The sequence below is a fragment of the Lemur catta genome, chromosome 17 (genome assembly GCF_020740605.2).
Source record: "Lemur catta isolate mLemCat1 chromosome 17, mLemCat1.pri, whole genome shotgun sequence".
Classification (NCBI taxonomy): domain Eukaryota; kingdom Metazoa; phylum Chordata; class Mammalia; order Primates; family Lemuridae; genus Lemur; species Lemur catta.
This window is the reverse complement of record NC_059144.1, coordinates 43,467,225-43,489,990: the sequence shown is the minus strand read 5'-3', so window position 1 is coordinate 43,489,990 and position 22,766 is coordinate 43,467,225.

Below are 22,766 nucleotides of genomic sequence, written 5' to 3'. Positions count from 1 at the left end.
AACTTAGAAACAATAGCTTAATAACTATTACCCTGGAAACTTACATAACTCTGGGAGTTATGTGTTCTCTTAACTCTGAGAATGGGTTGCAGTCCACGGGAATGGGTCCTTGGCAGCCAGGTTTGTATGATGTTACCTTGCCCACATCCTCAGCTGGACTGAGCAGAAACACCTGATTTGAGTGAGCAAGTCACATTCTGTCTCCTGGAAACTGAGACCGAGAGACAGCAAGTTAGTTTCTGTCACTGAACCTGAATCATGTAAATGTAGGGTGGTCTTCGACCAAACAAAGTTCAGAGGAAATCTGTCTTTAGTGATCCAAGTCCAGAGTAAAGAAAATGGAGAAGAAATGAAAGGAGGGGAAGTAGAGAAAGCACCTGGATGGCTTTCTAGTTCCCGAATCCAGTCTCTTTTTGACGGCTGGCTGCATCCCAGTCTTTTGTCTTCTCTGAGATGCTCCTATCCTTATAAAATACAACTGAACATTTTTGCATCTGCTGAATAAGTTGGTTTCTGTTATTTACACCCAAAAAGCATGCATTAATAAGACAACTCAGTTTTTTGTCCTGTTCAGAGTAGATTCAAACCCTTTCTGAGACCTTACAGCTAACACATAAACAATTTTATTGGCCAGAAAGATGGTTGGTCAACTTCCTTGAAGAAAGCAAGAAATGGGCAGAGGTATTTATTCAATATTTTTAACAAGTGACAATAAAATTATTATGTTGTTCTTTAGCTTCTAATTTCTGTATAAGATTTTATAATTACTTGAAATTCACATAGTTTAAAAATTTTAAATAGTTACTGTAAATTATTTTTTAAAATGAGTGGCACGAAAGGGAGGTAATAATTGTTAACTTTCAGAAAAATAGCCATAGTAGTCAAGAAGGTAAGAGAAGGAAGAAGAAAATTTAGAAAAACTGTCTGTAATTCAAGAAACCAAATGACGGTTGTGAAGGCAGTAAGACACAGTTTTAGAAAACAGCTCATCTTCTGTTAGATACCATAATGTTGCCTCCAGTTAGAATATAACCCAATTGCTAAAGCAAGGAGGGAAAATACGGAGTGGGAGAAGTAGGAGTTCTTGGATTGCCAGAGAGGGAAACTAAACTCAAGCAAGTTTAATGAAAGAGTAAAAGAAGAATTTTGTTGTTGTTGTTTGCTTGAATATGAGAAGAGTGTGGTTAGAGCAAGCCTTGGGCATGGCTGGATCCAGTTGCTTAAAAGATGCCACAATGAATCTGTCTCTTTGCATCTCTGGGCCTCAGTTCTGCCTTTTTTTGGCTTCATTCCCACGCAAGTTCATTGCATGCAGCGTTACCAGATTTAGCAAATAAAAATACAAGATACCCAGATAAACGTAAATTTCAAATAAGGAATGGTTTTTTTTTTTTAGTTTAAGTATATCCAATGCAATATTTGGGACACACTTACACTAAAAATTATCCATTCTTTATGTGAAATTCATTTGAACAGGGCATCCTCTATTTTACGTGGGAACCCCGTTCACCTGAGGCTGCAAAGATGGCTGCTAACACCTGTAGACTTATAGCCTATTAAGGTAGCAGCCTTCGTGAAATGGGGGCTTATTTTCTAAAATTCTAATACACGTGAGACTCTGAACTTGAACACCTACCTCTCGACTCCTCACTGTCCAGGGATCCTCCCATGCGCCCACGTGGCCATCGCCATGCTGATATCCAGCGGATGAATCAATTAGTGCTTGTGAGGGCGGCTTCCCCTCTCTCTCTCCTCCGTATACAAAATGAACAGGTAAGAAGGAAATGCTTGTCAAAACAAATCTCTATTTGGTTTTCTCCATGTATGGGACAATTTCTGCAATATGTCAATCACTTTGTTGCAAAATAGCCCCTCCAATACACAATCCACACTTTCAGGTGATACCCGCCTGTCAGTCACTCACGGATTCAAAGCCAAATTTCATGCCAAGCAAAGACCCGTTTGTCAATCACGTTGCCTGCCACACATCCACTGGCACCACCTGACGGCTACAACTTTCCGCTCTCGAATAGAGCAGGTCTGGTTAAGCCTGTTGTCTCCCCTAATTGAGTTCCTTTTAGGATTGGTAGCTTAGCAACTAATAAGTTATTTTCTGTGACAACTGGCCTAAATTTCATAGCTTTCTTGACCATTGCCACTTGTTAGAAAATTGTTTCCCCTCAAGTGGCTAAACAGCAGATGTAAGAGTTATTTAATACTGAATTGTTCTATTGTTTCTATTTATAAGCACTCTTTCACTGTTTAAAGGTAAACACCGGATATGTTGTTAAATACACGTAATTTTAAATAATTATAAAGTGTCTTGGAATTGTGTTCCAAAGTCTCAAATTCTTCACTGGAGGTGGCACTAAATGCCGAAAAAGAGGCCAAAAAAATGAATACCCAGCATTTACTGGGCTGTAGATTATTTCACAAGTAGTTACTGCGAATGGGAGTCTATGAGGTTATGCACAGACCACAACATTTGTTCTTGTCCGGACAGAACTTAGTTGGCAACAAACTCTACATCCATTTAGCAAATAAACAGTTCAAAGGTGAGAAAAAAATAAAGGCAGTAATAATAATAATTTTAAAAAAGGTATCTCAATATAGCCATGGTGGGTATAGGGGGCTGTGATGGCTAATTTCGTGTGTCGACTTGACGGGGCTAAGGAATGCCCAGATAGCCAGTAAACATTATTTCTCTCTCTCTCTCTCTCTCTCTCTCTCTCTCTGTGTGTGTGTGTGTGTGTGTGTGTGTGTGTGTGTGTGTGTGTGTGTGTGGTGGGGCAGGGGGTTATCTCTGGAAGAGATTAGCATTACAATCATTAAACTCAGTAAAGAGCCCACCCACCAACGCAGGTGGACATTATCCAATCTGACGAGGGCCTGCATAGAACAAGAGGGCAGAGGAAGGGTCACTTAGCTCTCTCTGCTTGAGCTGGGACATCCATCTTCTCCTGCCCTTGGACACCAACATTCCTGGGTCTCAGGCCCTTGGACCAGGACTTACACCCATGCCTCTCCTGGTTTTTAGGCCTCAGGCCTGAACTGGAACAAAACCACCAGCTTTACTGGGCCTCCCACTTGCAGACCACAGATCATTGATTTCTCAGCTTATTCCTCATAATAAATCTCTATCTATCCATCGTGTTGGTTCTGTTTCTCTGGAGAACCCTGACTGATACAGGGACCTAGTCGTTTCCCTTTCTAATACAGGGACACACTTTCCATTTCCCTTTCTCACTTTGGAGAAACCCTTATTGCACGTAAAGCAAGTGAGAGGTGGTGCCCTCGCCTCCCATTGTGGAAGCCGGAGGACTAGACCTTCACTCCAGCAATCCTCTGGCAGCCGCAAGATCAAAACATGGCCAGTTAGATGTGCCTGCCCTGTACTTTTGAATCGACTGCTGCGAGAGCGTTTGAATTCACCCACAGTAGCTGCCCTGGGGTCCAGGGGCAGTGGCATCAGAACATGCGATGTTGTCTCGGGTGGATTGTTCCTGCTAAAAGAAGAATGTTGTGATTCTTGCCTCCTGGCTACTGTGGAGTTGCCATGGTTCCAACTTGCTCCTTTACTTCTTAATTTTGGGACTTCTTGATATACTTCAAATATAGACCATTGACCCTTGAACATCACAGATTTGAACTTTGTGGGTCTGCTTATACACAGATTTTTCTTCCACCTCTGCCACCTCTGAGATAGCAAGACCAGCCCCTCTTCTTCCTCCTCCTCCTCAGCCTACTCAACATGAAGATGATGAAGATGAAGACCTTTATGAATATAGTAAATATATTTTATCTTTCTTATGATTTTCTCAATAACATTTTCTTTTCTCTAGCTTACTTTTTTGTAAGAATACAGTATAAAATACATATAACATAATCAATATGTGTTAATCGACTGTTTACGTTATCGGCAAGGCTTATAGACAACAGGAGACTATTAATAGTTAAGTTTTAGGTGAGTCAAAAGTTATACACAGATTTTTCAGTTTTACAGGGGGTTGGTGTCCCCTAATCCTGGGATTGTTCAAGAGTCCTGTGTGTGTGTGTATGTGTGTACACACATAATTTATAACATTCATAATTGAAATTTGTAATCAGTTTAGAAAATTTTAGGCACAACATAAGAAGGGTTCTCTTCTGGGATGCAATAATTTGGGACTGCTCCCTGCATTGGCTAGTTACCTCTTCATTGAAAAATAAGGACTTTACTCTTTGCATAGGCAGGGAGCAAGGGAGCATCTGTTCTGGACTGAATGACTAATATAGAGAAGCACAAAAAGTCAAGTATGTGGAATACAAATTTTAGGCTTCATAAAGAAAATGCCTTGATTATCTTTGTCATTATTTTACCTTCAAGAATAGCACAGTGACTGGCAAAAATGGGCATTAATTAAAAAATGTGTAGATAAATGAACAAATAGATAAATGAAAATGAAAAAAAAAAAAACAATGTCCAGATGAATTTGGCTAAACTGGAGACTCCTGGTGGGGACGTGAAGCATGAGTCTCTCACATTAGCTGGGGGGGTTATTGTAAAGAACCTAAAAATTACTAGCAACTATTTCTACTTTTTAATATCACTTTACCGCATATTATAATGTAGCATATACCCTGGTGCATACAATGTTAAACTGTAATACTCCAGAGTTCTGCGAGAGGGAATACATCCACGTCGGGTTCATCAGTGGATGAGTTATCATGCTTGTGGTCTTGCCTGATGGGAAACAATCACAATCTGGAAGCTTCTTTGTACTAAAAGAGTCTAGTGCTAAAGCTCCCTTTGCCTAGCGTAGAAGAGGCAATTGAGCAGAAAGAGAAAATGCTCAGGGAGCAGAGAGATGATGCTGTGGCTGCACAAAGAGAGCGAAGCCCTTCCTGTGTAATAAGGAACCGGTGGTCGGCATTTTGCAGAGCACGTCATGGGATGTCTTTATTCTTATTCTTTAGTTACACAGCTGTGCTGGACTTTAGTTTAAGGTGTGTCCTTTGAGCAATTGCAATCAGGGCATTCCCTGACATTAGTGATTGGTCTTTTGATATTTCAGTGCAGACTGCCCTGGCATGGAAGCAGGATGACTGGATAATGGAGAATTTGAGCCAAAGAATAGAGATAATTCCATTAGAGACATTTGGATCGTAGTTTGACCCAATTCTTAGTGGAGAGGGATTGAAAGTTAATATCAGAAACCACTCTTCAGTTGTTTGTGGTGTGGCCACCTTTTGTTGCAGCATTTACTGTGCATTAGGATTTGTTCTAAGAATTTTACGTGTATCTCTTCATTAAATCCTTGCAGCAACTTGTAAAAGAAGGTGTTGAATGGGAGGTATTGATCAGAGAAGGAAATTTATTGTTTGGAGAAGCAGAAGATATTAGGGCTTATTTGGATAAGTGGAATGTATGAAGTCACTAAGACCTTACCAAGAGAAAGACAAAACAAGGTGGAGAAACTCTACAATATTTACATTCCTGTGATTGCAAAATGGTTTGGGTGGGGGGAAAAGATATGATAGAAAGAATCCACAGTTCAATTAAGGAGGTTCTCCAGTTGCTCCATTTCTATTGCCATTGCCATGGGGTTCCTTCCCCTTGTTAATGACATTGCAATAAGAAAAAAAAAAAACATACAAATGAAGAAAACAGTAATATGAGAGAGAGCCACCCATGAGCTTTGTCCTCATTGGACAAAGGTCCACATGTGTTTAGCAAAGTTTTGTGCAAGAGAAAGAGGGATGACCTCACAAAGAAAATCATTTCATTTAATGAAAATTTGGAGCCTCTGTGCCCAAGAAAGCTTCCCAGTAATAGAACTGTTACTTTTCTCAATGACTCTCATTCAAGTGAGTGTCAGTAACAAAATCATGTTGTGTGGTCCGTTCTCTACTGACACCACTGATGAGAACCCAGAAATGAGCCCTAACTTGGTGCTCTCAGATAACTTAGCCTGGATTTGGAACAATATATTTAGGTGGTTGTTTAGCTTTCTCTGCCCAGTGAAGGTGACTGGGAGGTAGGCAGAACTTATAAAGTGGGGAGTCAAGAGTGGTCGTTATTATTATCCTCATTTTACAGATGAGGAGCCTAAACCTCAAAAAGGTTAAATTACCCCTAATAATACATAGCTAGTAAGCAGTGGAGCTAGGATTTGAAACTATTAATAGGTCAGTATGATTGCATAGCCCAAAGTCTTTTCCACTACGGTGTATACAAAAGACTGCTACATGTTTACTAATACACATTTTCTTTTCCCTCACCACCCCCTCTTTTCTTTTATAACAATGTAACACCCAAATTTTAGTGGAGCAGATGGTCGCCCAGCTTGAGACTACATTTCCCAGCTTCCCTAGTAGCTGGGTTGCGGCCATGTGAGTAAATTACGGTTAATGGGATGAGAGCAGAAGTGCTGTGTGCTGCTTTCAGCTTATGTTCTCCAGAAGAACTGAGTGTGATTTCCCTCTGCCTGGTTCTGCTTTCCTGACTGCTGCAGCTGGAGGTGTTTGCCACCACCCCCTTGGACAAGCCAGAGATTGGCGCCATATGTTGAGTACAGTGAGAGAGAGAAATACACCTCCATCTTGTAAAGCCACTATGATTTGGGGTCTCTTTGTCACAGCAATTTAGGCAATATCCTAACTTATATATGATATAATGTCTCCCCAAGGGTTTTACCATTTCCTTATGAGTAATTACAGGTTCCTATCAAAGCTTATTTAATAATCTTTACAGTTTGATGTAAATGGATATGCATATATAAAATACAGTAACATGTAAGTGAAGAGTTTAGGCATTTCCATGTAATTTAAATTTTATTCTCGATTAATTATTTATGTTGTTTTTATGAAGATATGAATTAAAGAATCATTCAGAAATATTAATTGATTTACCTCTGTCCCAGGTAGATTTAATAGACCAGAGTTTAGCAAAGTATACCTGCAAATAGGGATCTAAAAGACCAGGGGTCAGCAAAGAAGTCTGGCCCACCACCTGCTTTTATAAATAAAGTTTTATTGAAACACTGTCATGCCCATTTGTTTACATATTGTCCATGGCTGCTTTCATGCTACGAGGGCAGCACTGAGTAGTTGAGACAGAGACTCTATGGCTGGCAAAGCCTAAACTATTTATTATCTGTCCTTTACAGAAAAATTTACTGACCCTTGTAATAGACTATTATGATCATGAATTTGATATCTGTAGTAGGAAGTTCAGGTAAGCAGAGCTTTTTGCAGAAAACATATATTCCTATCTGGATGTGGTATACATTCCAACAGTACTTATTATATTAGTTGCTTACATGCAAAAATCTATCAGAGTTTTCATAAGTGGGTTGCCACTCTTCACTGTTTTCCCTTGGTAAGATATCTTTTGAAGGAATTTGTTATTTTTGACCTTGTGAGAATGAAAAAAGGAGCAAAAGGGAGGCAAGATGTTACACCAAGTGGGACAGTTTTCTCTCCCTCCCAGGCATGACTGTGGGATTGGGATTTCAGATGAATAAAGCCCAGCAGGTTTTATGTAACTGCCCGGGTCTTTGCTTCTTGCATCTGTGGCATAAAGTACTTCTTGTTCCTGTTGGGAGGAAAAAATCACGATAGAATCAGATTCTGCAGAAGTTTGCAAGCGCTTAAGGGGGTTCATGACTCCAAACTGCTTGCCCGATGAGGCACAGATTGCAGTGTCTGAGGGGACATGGGTGTGGGGCGCACGCCGTTCCCATGTCTGGGGTAGGGTCCTGGAGCCGCAGGGCGGAGATGCGTGCGGGGAGGCGGGTTCCCATCGCGTGGGCACCTGGGCTGTGAGTCCACGGGGATCTCCAGGAGGAGGAAGCGAGAGGCAAAAGACTGTAAATATTATTCAAATAAAGCAAGCACGAGGTCAGAAAGCAACAGGACGTTGGAGATGGCTTTCTTTTTCTCCTGTAAGTCAGTGAAGGAGAAAGGACTCTGCATTTTGTAGGCCAGTGTCTGCTGTGGTGCTCAGGGCGCTACAATCTCTCCCCGTGGAAAAGGCCAGTTTATGAGGCAGCGACAGACGAGGCCGCAATCTCAGTGGCTACTCCAAAGGTCACGTTCTCGCTCGTGCTACATATCCGTCATAGGTCAGCTCAGCTCTGTTCGCTCCCTTCACGCTGGGACCCATGCGGATGGGAAAACACAGGCAAAAAGGAGCCAGGTCCTCAAAGATCTTGTGTCAGTGACAATTGTCATTTTTGCTTATGTTTGATTGGCTGAAGCAAATCACATGAAGCAAGACTGACAGCAGTGTTTAATCTAACCATGGGGAAGGGCAACACGTACTTTCTCCACCTCATCCTCTCCAGAACTTATGGCGTAATAATTATAGAAGTCATTGTCGAGGAAGGAAACTGACACGCAAACAGAGGTTGCCGGTTTTGACACAAATACCATGTTGGTGACCCAAGACTAGAAATCACATTTTACTCCAATTTTCTCTCTACTATTTTTTTTAACGGCACCACATTATCTTCCCAGGTAGCTTTGGAAAATGGAATTAAAATGTTTATATAAATTATTACAAGAATAAAAATTACTCACCTTAATTGGACTAAACTAGGATGGTGTTAGCTGTCTGCATCTCATTCCCTAAGCTACTGTCTGGAGGCTTGATAATGTATGGAAACAGTTGACATTTTTGAATAGCTATTCTATAGATCCCAAACACTGGGCTCAGTGTTTTATATGCTTAATCACATTGACTCTTCCCCCCTATCTCAAAACAAAACAAAACAAAACAAAAACAAAAACAAAAAAACCCACAAGAAAGATATTGCTGCCTCAACTTTGCAGGTGTTGAGGTTGCAGCTCAGGTTAAATAACCTGCCACGTACCACCCAGCCAGGAAGAAGCCACGATGCAAGCCCATCCGCTTTTCCCTAAAGTTTATTCCCTTTTCTTTATAGCATCTGCTGCTCCCAGTGTAGGGGAAAAGATGGAAAAATATAAAAGACACTATGAATGTCCAGAATGTTGCTCTTATTTATTCCGTAGATCACTCCTGTCCTAATTATAAGCACTGATGTGTCCTGCTGTAACGTTGTGTGCCATAGCATTAAAAAATGCTGGGTAACCCAAACATAATTAGGAAGGTACATTTCCTGGGAGAGGTAAGTAGCAATACCACGGAAAGCACTCCCAAGCCTAAGATAAACAAGTTTTGCTTTAAAAATAACTTTAGATCCTCTGTGCTACTGCTCGTTTTCAATTAGCAAACATAATAAAACAAAAGTGCACACCCAACTATATGTGTTACATAAACAATATGATTATATCTAACTGGATAACCTATACATAACCTACTTGAACTTATACAAATATGGATCTAGACTTACTTGCCTGGAAATGGAGGTTGGTGTGTAAATCTTGTTGCTGCCGCCTGCTCAGGTGGTTGCAGCAGTTTTGTCAATAAGGTCGTGTCATCTGCCATTTCCCCAACTGGAAAATGGGCATAATTCAATCTGTGACTCAGATTGTCAGGACATGCGCATCGGACACACTACTGATGATTGCGAAGGTGTTGCTCACAAAGAGCAAGTGCTGGCCGCGTCTTTCGATCCAGGTGTGACATGGAGACCCTGGCAGTAGTCCAGGGTGAAGACACCTTCTCTGAGTGTTTCTCCAGCCACACAGCCCTCCAAGCCAGCAATCTGTTGGTTGTCCTTGATTGTACCAGAACTTTCCTCCTGGCCCTGACATCTTCTGATCCCTCTCTTCATCACTTTCACCTGGCACACCCCCACCCCTCCTTCAGGTATTATCTTTGCACACGGTTTCTTAGCTGTGGCAGGACTGATTTGCTAAGCCTGATAACTCATTATCTTGTGGTGGTGGCTGTCCCGTGCATTGTAGGATGTTTAGCAGCATCCCTGGCTCTACCCACTAGATGCCAGTAGCATCTCTCCAGCTGCTAAACACCTCTCCAGACATTGCCAGTGTCCCTGGGGGATGGGGGGAATTGCCCCTGGTTGAAAACCATAGGCTTAGCAGCATCACCCTTTATGATAAGCCTTGTTTCATGGGTTCCCCGTTGCCCTGTAAGCTCCGTGCACTCAGGGAGCCTGCAGCCTTGCTCTCAGCTCCCTATTGGGGTGGATGCAGGGCCCAGAGTCCAGCAGACTTCCAGTAAGTGGTTGGGTGAGAATGAGCCCTCAGAAAATTCTTCTGGCTTGGGAATCGAGGATAACTTCACTTCACTGAATGACCTAGAAAAATTCCTTTATGCCCTTACTTTATGTGAAATGTGATTCTCTCAGTGCACATCCCTGCGGTCTGACACGTGGGATCACCCATCAGAGGATGCCATCAATACTGCTGTTGGGACTCTTGGGCTTTCCAGAAGGAAGCCTTGAGTCTTGATTTTTCTCCCCCCTAAGGTTTGGCTTAACACCGATGCACTGGAGCGAGAGCAGACGTAGCCCAAAGATTCATTTTCCCCCTGTTTCACTGCATATGGCCTTAGAAAAATTATTTTTTGAAAAATGACCTAAAGCTTTCCTAAACTCCTCAGGAATGACACCTGAGGGGAGCATCTGAAAGACTTCACATTCATTAGCTAAACCTGCTTGTTAGGTTATGTGCCCTGAAACGCATTTGACAGTTAATGAAGTAGAAAAGATGGCAGCCGGAGAAAAAATAAAATTCTGTCAGATTCTGGCGATAGAACAGGGAGGTAAAAAAGCAGGAACCCGGGGAGGCATCGATAGATCAGCACCCCACACTGTGAGCATTTTATTGCCGGGCACGTTGCCTCGGATCAGAGCCGGCGGCAAAGTTAAATTCATGCATGGCACTCTGTTCAGATCCCGAGACCAGGCAGAACTCAGGCAGCCTAGATAAGGTGCCTGTCAGGGCAAAAGCAGCAGGAATACAGGGCTGACTGGCAGATATGTGAAACAGTGATCAGAGAAGAGAAAGAAAAAGGAAAGACGTGTTCAAAAATATTTGGACTGCTTTAGACACCTTCCCCTGTTTCAGTCGGATTACAATTTAGTCCAAACCTTGGTTGAATACTCAGAAGGTAAAACCAGCTTGCAGGCAGTCGAGTGAGCAGGCACAGACTTTCTCTGAAAACATTCGATTTTAAATGACCTCGTGGGATGGGATTCATTTCCCGTTTCCTCGTCATCCGCCCGTGCCCTCTGTTGTGGTTCAGAAAAGGGACCGGCAGGAAGAATGGTGGCACACGGGTGTACACCTTTGCAGTTGCCAAAAGAATTATTTGGTTAATTCGGTTCAGTCCAGCCTTCCTGAAGTTGGGCAAACCTGTTTTCTTCTCTATGATGTATCACTTAGAAACACCAACTGCAAGGATTTCTTATGTTCTCACAAAAAAGGGAAGGAAACAGCTGGTAAATGTTTCACAGATGGCAAAGCTCTTGGCATCTCTCTCAAGAGAGGGCCACCCATGCAGATGGCTCATTATTTTAACATTTGGATTTTCATCTTATTAAAACATCTTTTTTTTCCTGGTTTTATTTAGCATCATAAATTCTCTTACACTTTAGCAAGCGACTAAGCGATTTGAGGACGTGCGCTCTAAGGAACATCCTTTGGCTAAAACAGAGATTGGTAACATCATTATTCCCAGCTTTGATCTCAACGTGATGGGTTTCAATCTGATTAAAAATTCCAATGAAAGGGAAAGCTCAGAATAGTGAATTTATCAAGCAAAAGTCCATGAAGTCCATACAGTAGCTGAATTATTCAGCAGAATGATAAACAGAGTGAAATTGGGGGAAATAGTTTTATTTGATGCATAAAATCTCTATTACTATGCAATATGCATATATAAAAATAGACAAATGCACAGTGGGTGTAGATTCATAAACACACTCTTTCTACATATGTAGAGAGACTTCTGTACCATGAAGTGCAATGGCAAAAATTTAAACCAAGCTATGCCAACTCTTGGCAGAGTAGATAGGAAAGGGCCAAAATTTCAAAGGATAGTTCTCTGCCCACTCAGACATCAACAAGGCTGTACTTGCACCTTCTATCTGAATAGCTGTTTCTGGGTGCAGAAACAGGAAGGCTGTTGTGTAGCTGGATGGAAAGGAACAACGAACTCTTGCTGCTCTGACTTTGTTGGGAAAGCAGGCCTTGCTACTGCCCTTTCCAAATATTGCTCCTGAGGACTGGGAAAAGTTGTGGTCATCTCAGCATCCCTAACTACTGTGCTGGGGTGTGGGAACTGTTGGAGATGCAAATGCAAGTGACAAAGCAATGTAATAAGAACAAACCAATCTATTTAATGTGGTGTGAGATGCTGGCCTAAGTACAGATCAGTCGCTGTGCTCTCACAAATGGGCCTTATGGAGCAGGGTTTGTGCATGCCACATTGTAAATGTTTATTAGCAATGGTACACAATGCACGTTATGGATCCGTGGAGCTCAGAGCTGGCTCACTTTGGGGGTCAAATGTAAATCCCTGAAATGCTGAGAAAATGTTAATAGTTGCCAGCACCAAGAATGTATCAGTTGAGAATGTACATAGGTATCGTAAATGGAGGCTCTGTTCATAGGCTTGAATCACCTCTGGTACCTCTAGCCTAAAGCAATAGCTGGTGTAATGCGTTCTGCGAGCTATTGGCTCTTCCATCAGATGGAAAGCAAGAAGGGAGATGCAGAAAGTATAGTTTCACAAACAAGAAGGGGAAAGGGCAATGCTGATTAGGCATGTCCAGGAAGATAGGAGTCGTAGAGAAATGAGAGAAAAAAAAATTTTAATCTAATTTCTCACTAAGCAAGTTGCTTCTGGGGGTCCTGTGTTGCTTCATGGTTTGTGGTCTGTGTAGCAGAAATTGTAATCACAAGAGCACAGGGCCTGACAGTCCTTGGATGGAGCCTCCATCTGGTAAAGCTTCATCTTCAAGCTCACCCCTTTGATCACTGTAGGCTGCTGGTTCTTAAAAAGTGGTCCCCGGACTGGCAGCATCAGCATCACCTGGGCCCCACCCCAGACCTCCTGAGTCAGAAACTCTGCAGGAGAGGACCTGCAATCTGCGCTTTAACAAGCCCTCCAGGTGATTTTGATGCATGCTCAAGTTTGAGAATCACTCTTCTAAGGTATAATGGTTTGTCACTCCACTGGTGCCCAAGAATCTTTTTGGTGACAGACATCAAATATGATTCCTGCAAAATCCTGGCAGCAGAATACATTTGTCTATTTAACTGCATGCAAAACACTTGTCAAGAAGGATTCCGGGGGCTCTTTCTGCAAAGGTTTTCTCTCTCCTGCATGCACTCGAACCATCTCTTTGGAGATTACATATGTCTTCAATGCAAGCTCTAAAGTTACAAGCCATTTTAAAAGCATCCCCTGCCCCCACCTTTTTCACCTAATATTGGCAAATAAGACAGAGGAACACTGCACCTAGTTTTCTGTGTCTTGCTGTAAAGACTGACAGATTTCATTACATTTGTCACAGGGTCTAAAACTCCACGTGGGAGAAAATAATCCCACTTAGCGAAAACATCTCACTGTACCTCCGAGTCAGAATGGAGAAGCATAAAAAGTATTGTTCCTAAGAAAATTACAAGGCATTTGGTTGTGTTTTCAAAAGTGTGATGACTGTTCACCAGGCTCTGGTTTAGGTGGCTGAAAAGCCCCCACAAAACTATATAGGTACCAGAAATACATATGCCTCCAGTGAAATGGCATAAGAATCAAAGGAGAAATGAATTTCCTGCCGTGCAGATGAGCTGCTTAAAATCGCTTCCATCTGAGCACACCTCCTTTTCCTCGTGCACATTGAAAACCATTTGAATAATGCAGGTTATTCAGTTGCATTGTGTGCTCTGAAAGCCATTTAATGAAGGTAGACAGGCTTCCAAGAAGGTGCATTCTTTGACTAATGTAGATACTCCTGGAAAAATCTTTCCCCAACATGGAAGGCAAGATTTACTGAGTGAGTGGATGGAGGAATGCTATTATAAGGTCTTGTTTCACTCAATCAAATCGAATGGAAGCAACCTTGGATTAAATTTGATCTATTCTAGGTGAACCTTACTCTATGCAATGTATACACTGAAAAGCTGCAAATCAATCACATTTTAGCAAATCAAACTCTCTTTCTATTGACTTCCATTATATTATCGAAGTTGCTTTGTCTCTTTCTGATTGATCATCAATTAACAGTGGCAACCAACTCTGACCTTTCTGTTAAATAGTTAACAATCTATGAACTGATGCTTTAATGAGTAAAGGGCATTTCTATTCCAAATAAAATTTTTATGACTATTTAGGAAAGCTACAGGCGCTTACTTGTAGATAAATATATATGTGTACACATATATAATATATATAGATTTAAGAAAGTTGGATAAATAGGTCTAGTAAGATTGGTTCTTCATATGCAATTTGTTTGGTTAATGGAGCCAAAACTACAGTACAGGGCATTTGGGGCCAGAGATATTTTCAATCACATTCATCTTGGTAGTTTGAATTGGAGGTGGTATAGAGTCAGGGTTAGCAGAGTAAGTCTTGGAGTCACACCAGAAATCAGTCCTGTTCTGCCACTTCCCAGTCATGGACTGATCCTCCCTGATCCCCCAGTTCCCTTCTTAGTAACATGCATCTAGTAATTCTTTCTGCCCCTCAGGGTTGTAGGGAAGAGTAACACACTACACGTGTGTGTTAGCACAATGCCAGGCACACAGTGAGCACCTGGGTTAATGGCAGCTGGTGCTGTTATTATGATGAGTAGTTGGAGTCACAGGTAACATGCCCATGACAAACAGGAAGTATACATAAATGCCCATCTAGAAGACCATCAAAACAATTTAACCACCATTGCAATATTTTAAAAAATTGCTGTTGGTTATACCTCCAAAGAGAGGCTTAGCAGGGTGAGAACAGCTCTAATCTAAGTAAAGAAATGTGTGGTTATTGTAATATACACAGTAAATCCCATTTTCCGGCCCAACTCTTCAGCTTCTGAAATTATTGTTAAATATAATAATAATGATGATGATGATCGTAATAATAGCCACTAACACTTACACGCAGCCATTATGTGCTGGACACTGCAGTGAAAGCTTTACACATATTAATTCATTTAAATGTCACAACAATCCAATGAGGGAGATACTATCATTATTCTTGTCTCACAGAAATGGAAATTAAGATATGGAGAGATTAGATGACATTCCCTGTACCCCACAGCTAGTAAGTGATAGAGCCAGGAGTTAAACCTAAGCATAGGGGAGAAAAAATTCTCTTGAACAGGTAAGGGAGGGAAGACTCTGCAGGAATCTTCTGGTCCCATCCTCCAATTTTATGATGGAGAAATAGAGGCTAGTACTTAGAACAGTGCTTATTACTTGTAGTAGGTGCTCAATAAATAATAGTTGGGTGATGAGTGGCATCCACAAATGGGAAATGACTTACAAGGCAAGCCACCAGCAGAGCCAGGGGGAGAATCCAGGTCTTTTATTTTTCATTCCAGTGTTTATTCTCTGGTGACCAGTAACCACATGGCTGAGCCCCCCCACCCAAAGTCTGCTACCAATAATCAGCTTTATAATCCTTGTAAATTTATTTACATTTATCATTTCACATCAAACTGTGTGCTTGTTGATATGTCTATACCAGAATGCTCACCTCTAAAGGGACAGTGTCTCAAAATGTCCCCTGGGTCAGTAATCCTATTTCGTTTTCCTCTTAGTCTTTTTTCCCCCCAGTATATATTGTTGTTTGCTTTGTCAAAGATCAGTTGGCTGTATGTGGATGGTTTTATATCTGGGTTCTCTGTTCTGTTCCATTGGTCTATGTCTCTATTTTTGTGCCAATACCATGCCTTATTTATCCCCATTTAACCTTTATACCTTAACCCAAAAGATACTTCCTCCAGAAGGCCTTCCTTTGCCTCCCAAACTGTCATAGACTCCAACCACACATTCATACAGAACATGCTCATGTCCTCATAGCCCTTCACAGTTTGCAATTATACTTTGTCTTTTAGTAATTATTGTCCTCCTCCCCAGTTTCACTGGGAGCTCAGGAGAGCTAGGATCTCATCTGTTTAGCTTGCTTTTGTATCACCAAGCCATAGCCCAGTATCTGGCCCACCTCCGGTGCTCAATAAACACTTTTGAATGAATAAATGAGACATAAATATGGGCTCCTGCTAAAGTCTGAATGTTTGCGTCCTCCCCAAATTCACACATTGAAATCCAATCCCCAATGTGCTAGTACTAAGAGATGGGGCCTTTTGAGAGTTAAGCCATGAGGGCATGACCTTCATGAATGGGATGAATACCCTTATAAAAGAGACCCCAGAGAGCTAGCTAGCCCCATCCATCATGTGAGGACACAGCAAGAAGGTGCCATAAATGATCCAGAAAATGGGGCCCTTACCAGAAGCGCAATGTGTCAGCACCTTGATCTTGGACTTCCCAGCCTCCAAAACCATGAGCAATAAATGTCTGTTGTTTACGAGCCACACACTAAGACAGCTCCTTTCCTCCTCTGCCCTGCTTTATCATTACGCGACTGAAGTAACCAAGTACAGGCACACTTGCATCTCTCAATTCCTGTAGTCCAGTTTCAATTCTGAAGTGTGCTTTTATCATTTGAAGTGCCCTCTCCTATTTTAGGTTTCTCTGATGTCTTACCTTTCCCATCCTGAACTTCAGAGGCTGAGAATGAAAGCCTGGACAACAGTCAGCTCCCACAGGGAGAGAGAGACGCAAGCGGGGATAATAATACCAGCAGTTCGGAAAGAGGCAACTGGGGTGAGGTCCTCCTGGAAATCTCCAATACAAAGGGAGGAGGGCAGACCTGAGAGCATTAATAAGTCACAGAGTGAAGATCTAAGGGTGAGAGAGCCTTTTTTTATTATTAAAACATTGATATGCTCAGTTTTCTTTCTGAAGGGGACTCTAACACTAGCTCAAGGAAGCATTTCTTTAGCACCACTTAAGCCATAAAGGCTGTTGCACAGAGACAGGGCTTGGGTGAGGGATTCGGGCTGTCTGATCACAGCCCATCACCTTTAAGCCCAGTTTGTTTGTTTTTTTTTTAATCACTGCCCAGTTTATGAATCATTGTTTCTACTTGCTTTAGAAATGGTCATTCTCTGCTTTCCCTTTTTCAGATTGAACTTGTGCTGGCTTTTTATATATCCCTTTGGTGTCTTACCTACTTAAGGAAAGGAATACATGTTCATTTCAAACAACTGTGAACATATGAAGTGGAAAACAAAAATATTTCTGTTGTTCACCTCTCAGGGAAAAACAGTTTCTTCCCTATATTCTTTCACAATGTTAATGCAGATACAAATCTCTTAGATTTTGTATTATTTTTATAATAACAAACATTGCAATGCCAAACACACTGGCTCTGAAATTAACCCTTTTTACCTTCACACTCTTATTCACCACGTCACGCCAGTTCTTATAGGTGACCTTATTCAGGTTAACAGAGACCTAGCGTTCCATTCTGTGCTACTGCAGACAATACTAGATGTTTTTCTTAGGAACAGCATTGACAATGTTTCACTTTTATATGAAGTGATGATGAATGTCTTTGAACATATAGCTTTGTTCACCCAACAAACCTGTCCACTTTCTCTTCTCTCTGTAAAGAAGCATGCCTGCTGAAGACTAGCCAAAGGCAGAGCCAAAGGAAACCCTTTACTTAATAATTACCACTGGCTCTTTGAAAATAGAAACCCAAGAACCATTCATTACTTCACTCACTTTCACATCAAACATTTAGTATGCTTCTAAGAGGTGCCAGGTATTGTTCAAAACACTGTGGTGAAATACACAAAAGAGGTCTCTGCTTTTATGGGTGAATATCTATTGGGAAAACCAGAAAATAATAAGTAAACAAAAAAATTAGAGAATTTCAAAGATGGAAAGATGAAGCCTTCCATGGGAAATTAGGGAAAAGAGTTTTCTTAAAGGAGCAGCAAGTTAAATGGCTTTGGGTGGGTGGAAAGAAATAAACATGGCGGACTGAAGGAATGGACAGGTGCTCAGGGCTGGAGCCACGTGAGTTTGGGAAAGTGGACGAGTTAGAACCTGGGGCAGAGCAGGGGCCGTATCTGTCAGGACCTTAGAGGTCACGGAAAGGAGTTGGTATTTTATTAAGGATTATGGAAAGCCATTGAAGGGATTTAAGCAGAGGAATGACAAAATCTAACATGCATGTTAGAAACCATCATCTTGTTGCTGGCTGAAATTGCCTGGAGTGGAATGAATGGCTAGAGATCAGTTTGTTGCTGGTTCATTCAGATAAGACATAGTCACCGTCCGAGAGCAGGGAACCTAGTGGCTCCACAAATCCAGGCAGTACAGCTCTGAGTCTCAGAAATGAGTACCCAGCGTACTCAAAAGGTCAGTTGGCAGCAATCCTGGATAGATTAGAATCAGCCAGGTAAAAGAGAACCAGGAGATCAAGACAGAGGCAACATGAAACAGCCAAGAGCCAACATCAAATCTTTCCGAAGAGGATGGGACCCCCCAGGGAGCTGAGTTATTGAAGGCCAAAGTTCCGGAAAGAGCACTGTGTAGGATATTGACTTAACACAGGTCTCCAGCCTTCACAGGCCTTTCATCTCGGGCAGCAAAGACCCTTGAGGTCGGCTCCACCCCTTCAACATCTCTCTCTGGGCTTAAAGAAACAAACCAGGGCTTCACAGTGATCTCTGACCTCTTTGAGGCAGGAAATAATATTCATAAATTTGAGATACCCATGTTCTGGTCAGAGGAAGGTCAGTGCTGGGATTACTTTTTCAAAAGCCTTGCTGGGTCCCCCCTGCCCCACGCTGTTTACAACGTGGCATCCAGTGTCTGTGCTTCATTGGCTCAGCGAACTTGGTGTTCCCGCTACAAACTTGGCGCTTGGAAATTTGAATGACTGATACAAGGAGAGCAGAAGTGTAAGAATCGGCACGCTCTAAGGGAAAGTTTGAGATTTAGCATTCTTCTTCTAGATATCCAGCCTCTAGAAATAGTAACACAAGTGCCCAAGGATATCTGTGCAATGCTGTCTAAGAAACGTTTTGGAGTCTATTTTCCCAGTCTTGTAAACAATGCAATGTAAAATTATAGACATCTGTCTATGTGTGTAAATGTAGATGTGTGCCTAGGAAAGTTCTAGAAGTATATATTTTTGGACAGGGGGAGAAGGAATTCCATATTTTACTCTAAATAATATTGTACTAGGCTGAATCATGAAATTGCCACTTTTTGTAAGCAGAATGTGACCCAGGATTGGCAATTTCATATGGTGAATTCAAAAAAAAAAAATTAAGTTTTAGAGAGGTAGGATAGTGAGATTGCTCAAATAAGGGGCTCTGGAGCCAGGCAGAATGATCTCCAGGGCTAACTCTGCTTGTTCCTGTTTAACCTTGGGCAAGTTGCTTCACATCTCTGTGCCTTTGTTTTTTCACTTGAAAAATGGGGACAGTAGCACTTAGCTCAGAGTGCTGCTGTGAGGATTAAGTGAATTACATGGAAAGTGCTTATAACTCTGCCATTACAAGTCTTCAATCAGTGATAGCTGTTAATTTTTCAAAGCATCTATCATTACCTTTGAAATAATTGTTTTTTCTTGTAGAAAAAGAAAAGGATTTGTCTAGAGAATCCTAGAAAAATCTTTCCTTTTAGTTATGAGAGACAATTCCAGGTGGATTCTCGTCTAGTCATTTCCTATAGTCTAGGTGAATGGCTCAACCCCTTGGCATGGGTTGGTGACAGCATGATGCCCGGTGCCAGGCAGCACGATTGCTCCTAATGAATCCTCTTTCCTGAATTTCCATAGTCCTTTCTCACATGAGTGATTCCCCTTCCCCCATTACTATTTATTTACGTGGCATCTTTCTGCTCTTTTAATTATATCACTAACATATTTGTAAACTCATTCATTATCCACCCCCCTCTTCCTTCTTCCGGCACTGCTCTAAATATAACCAGGGAAACAAAACAATGCAGTGCCACAAACAAAGGAACCTCAGCAGGGTAAGCAGAAGCCCTCCGGTAGGTCTTGAGTCAACTGCTATTTCTTGTTTTCATGTTTTATAAAACAGCCCATGGCTCTCACAATGGACAGGGAGGGAACCCTGATTAAATAGTATGCATTACTTTAAAAGGGAATTAAAAGCCACGCAAAGGTTTGCACTCAACCACGTTAGGATACTCAGGAACAAAGTGGGCTGGGTGGTTTCCAGTTTGGATGCATAGTTTCTGAATCTGCAATGACTCACTTGCCCAGGAAAGAATTGCTCGCCTGGATAATTGCTTAATCAGCCAGCCATGTGCATCCCCCACCCCCAACTCTTGGATGGAAAACAGGGCTATGTTTTAAGGGTTGGGAACGGGGTGGGGTGGGAAGGTAATTAGAGGTACTTAGAAATGAGTGTATGGTTGAAAAAGGGAAATTGACAATGATGCTTGCATCACTAAAGTTTTGGCTGATTTTCCTTGAAATCACTGAAAATAATAATAATAACAGTATGTTTTTATTTTATTTAGAATGGCTGCAAACGATAAAAGTATTTATCGCGCATCTACTAGTTACCAAGCACTGTCCATGGTAAACAAGACAGCCTGAGCCCTGCCCTTGTGGTCGTGTATTCCAGGGGTGGAAAACAGGTAAAGGAATAACTAAAATTATTTCAACTTCTGGAAACTTCTACAAGGGAATTAATCAGGGCAGGGTGTGTGCAATAGAGGTTAACTCGAGGTCAGAGACATTCTCTCAGGGAGGTGACATTGGCGTGGAGACCTGAAGCATGAGCCAGTGCGGGAGAAGCGGGAGGAGGCGTCTGGGCAGAGGGTGACAAACTTTGCCACCCCCTGAGCTCCCAAAGGACTTGCATTGGGAGACACAGAAAGGAGTCGGGTGGCCACTGCAGGCTACCACGTAACATACTGCTAGCTTATCAAGTCTCGGAAACAGAATGGACTTTGTAAGAAAACCAAGGACAAAAAGGAAAAATAACTTGCCTCAAGCATCCAACTCATGGGTGGCTAAGGCACGATGAGAATCCAAACCAAACTGTAAATCTAAATTGTAGGCAAAGGCCTTTGTCTTTCTATTGTCAAAATGGAGCATGCTGAACACACATGATTTACATTGCAGTGTGTCTGCATAATTTTTCCAGGATGTGAGCTTTGGGATAATTTGGGGTTCAAGATCTGATCCTAGTTCTTACCAACGTTTGACCGTCAGTTTGTCCCTTAACTTCCCTGAGCCTCGTCTAGAGAACCCCAGACAGAGTTACGTGAGGTCATTAGGCAAAGTTTAGACCAGTACCTGGCACACAGCAAATATGCAAAATGTTAACTATCATCACTATTATTATCATCATTATTCTGTTGATATTCTCTCTGCTTCCATAGTAATAGTATCCATTCTAGAAGACTGTATTGTACATCATTTTATATCCCTTCTACCAATGGAGAAGGGGCTGTGTGGAATAACAAACGGCTTTACAACCCAAACATTTGCTCATTTATCACAGCACCAACTATATATCAAGTACTGTAGGAGGAGTGGCGAAAACAAAGAGTTTTAAAGCGATGATAAATACGTTGTGTCATGCTTGGTGTCAGCGTCAGGAGATTGAGTCTTGAATCTGTGAATTATTAACTACGTGACACCAGGCAAGTTACTTAACTTCTCGGAGTCTCAGGGTTCACATCTGAACAATGGGGACAGTACGAGCCCACATAGCACTGCCCTGACATACTTTAAATGGCCTGAAGCCTGGAAGCGCCGACTCCAGGATCTGGAATATAGTAACAGCTCCTGATTGCTAGTTTGGATTGGCCTTGGCATTTAAGATGCAAACATTTGAGAAGATGGAAACAAGAAGTAAACAACTTGAAGAGGTCCTTTGTAAGTTAAGCACAGTGCAGGTGCTAATTCCTTCCTTCCCCATCCTTCCCAGGAAAGATCCTACAGAGGTTCTGAAAGAAAGGAGAGGGATTTTTCTCAATAGATGGAGGAAGGTGCTTTGATGGCAAAAGCAGCACGTGCAAAGGCGTGGAAGCTTGCAGCAAAACGGTTTATTGGGGATGTGCTGAGTGACCTGGGACAGCTGTTTTGTGCATTGGAGGACGGCGATATGGAAGTCGAGAAGTGAGACAGAGAAGGTTGTAATTCCTTCCTAAAGAACGTGCGCTTGTGCTCGTGCTCCCCAAGTTGTCCCGCAGCAGCATCTCAATCACTGTCCAAAAAGATTTTCAGTCTTGAGCAAACCATTTTTCTTTTCTTCCCAACAGTTGAGATTGAAGCAAAAATGTTGTGTGTCAAAAGCCGAGTACATACGGACGACCTTGTGGATGTCAGATGTTAAATGCCAAAGCACTACGTGAGATTCGCTTTCCATACTGATCCAGGGAGTCCCAGTGTTGGCCGGACTCCACATCCCCATCAGTAACATGGTGACATTCAAGTGCATTAAGCCATGCTTGATGACTGAAATGTTATTTTGGGAAAATCCCATGAAAATAAAACTGCAGCCAAAGCAGCAGGCATAATAATGCTTTTGGAAAGTAAACTGGAGGAAGTTTATCCTCAGGTACAGAAAGGAGAGTTCATCAGGGTCACCACAATTACCCAGGCATGTCAGAATAAAATAGGAGCAAAACCCTCCCCCGAACGGGTGGCAGATGATGACTAACACATCCTTACCACGGCACAGGCAGCCATTCAGCTGACATGACCCAGGATCCATATACAACACCCTTCTTGAATTTAATGATCTAATTTAAGGGCTGACAAACAT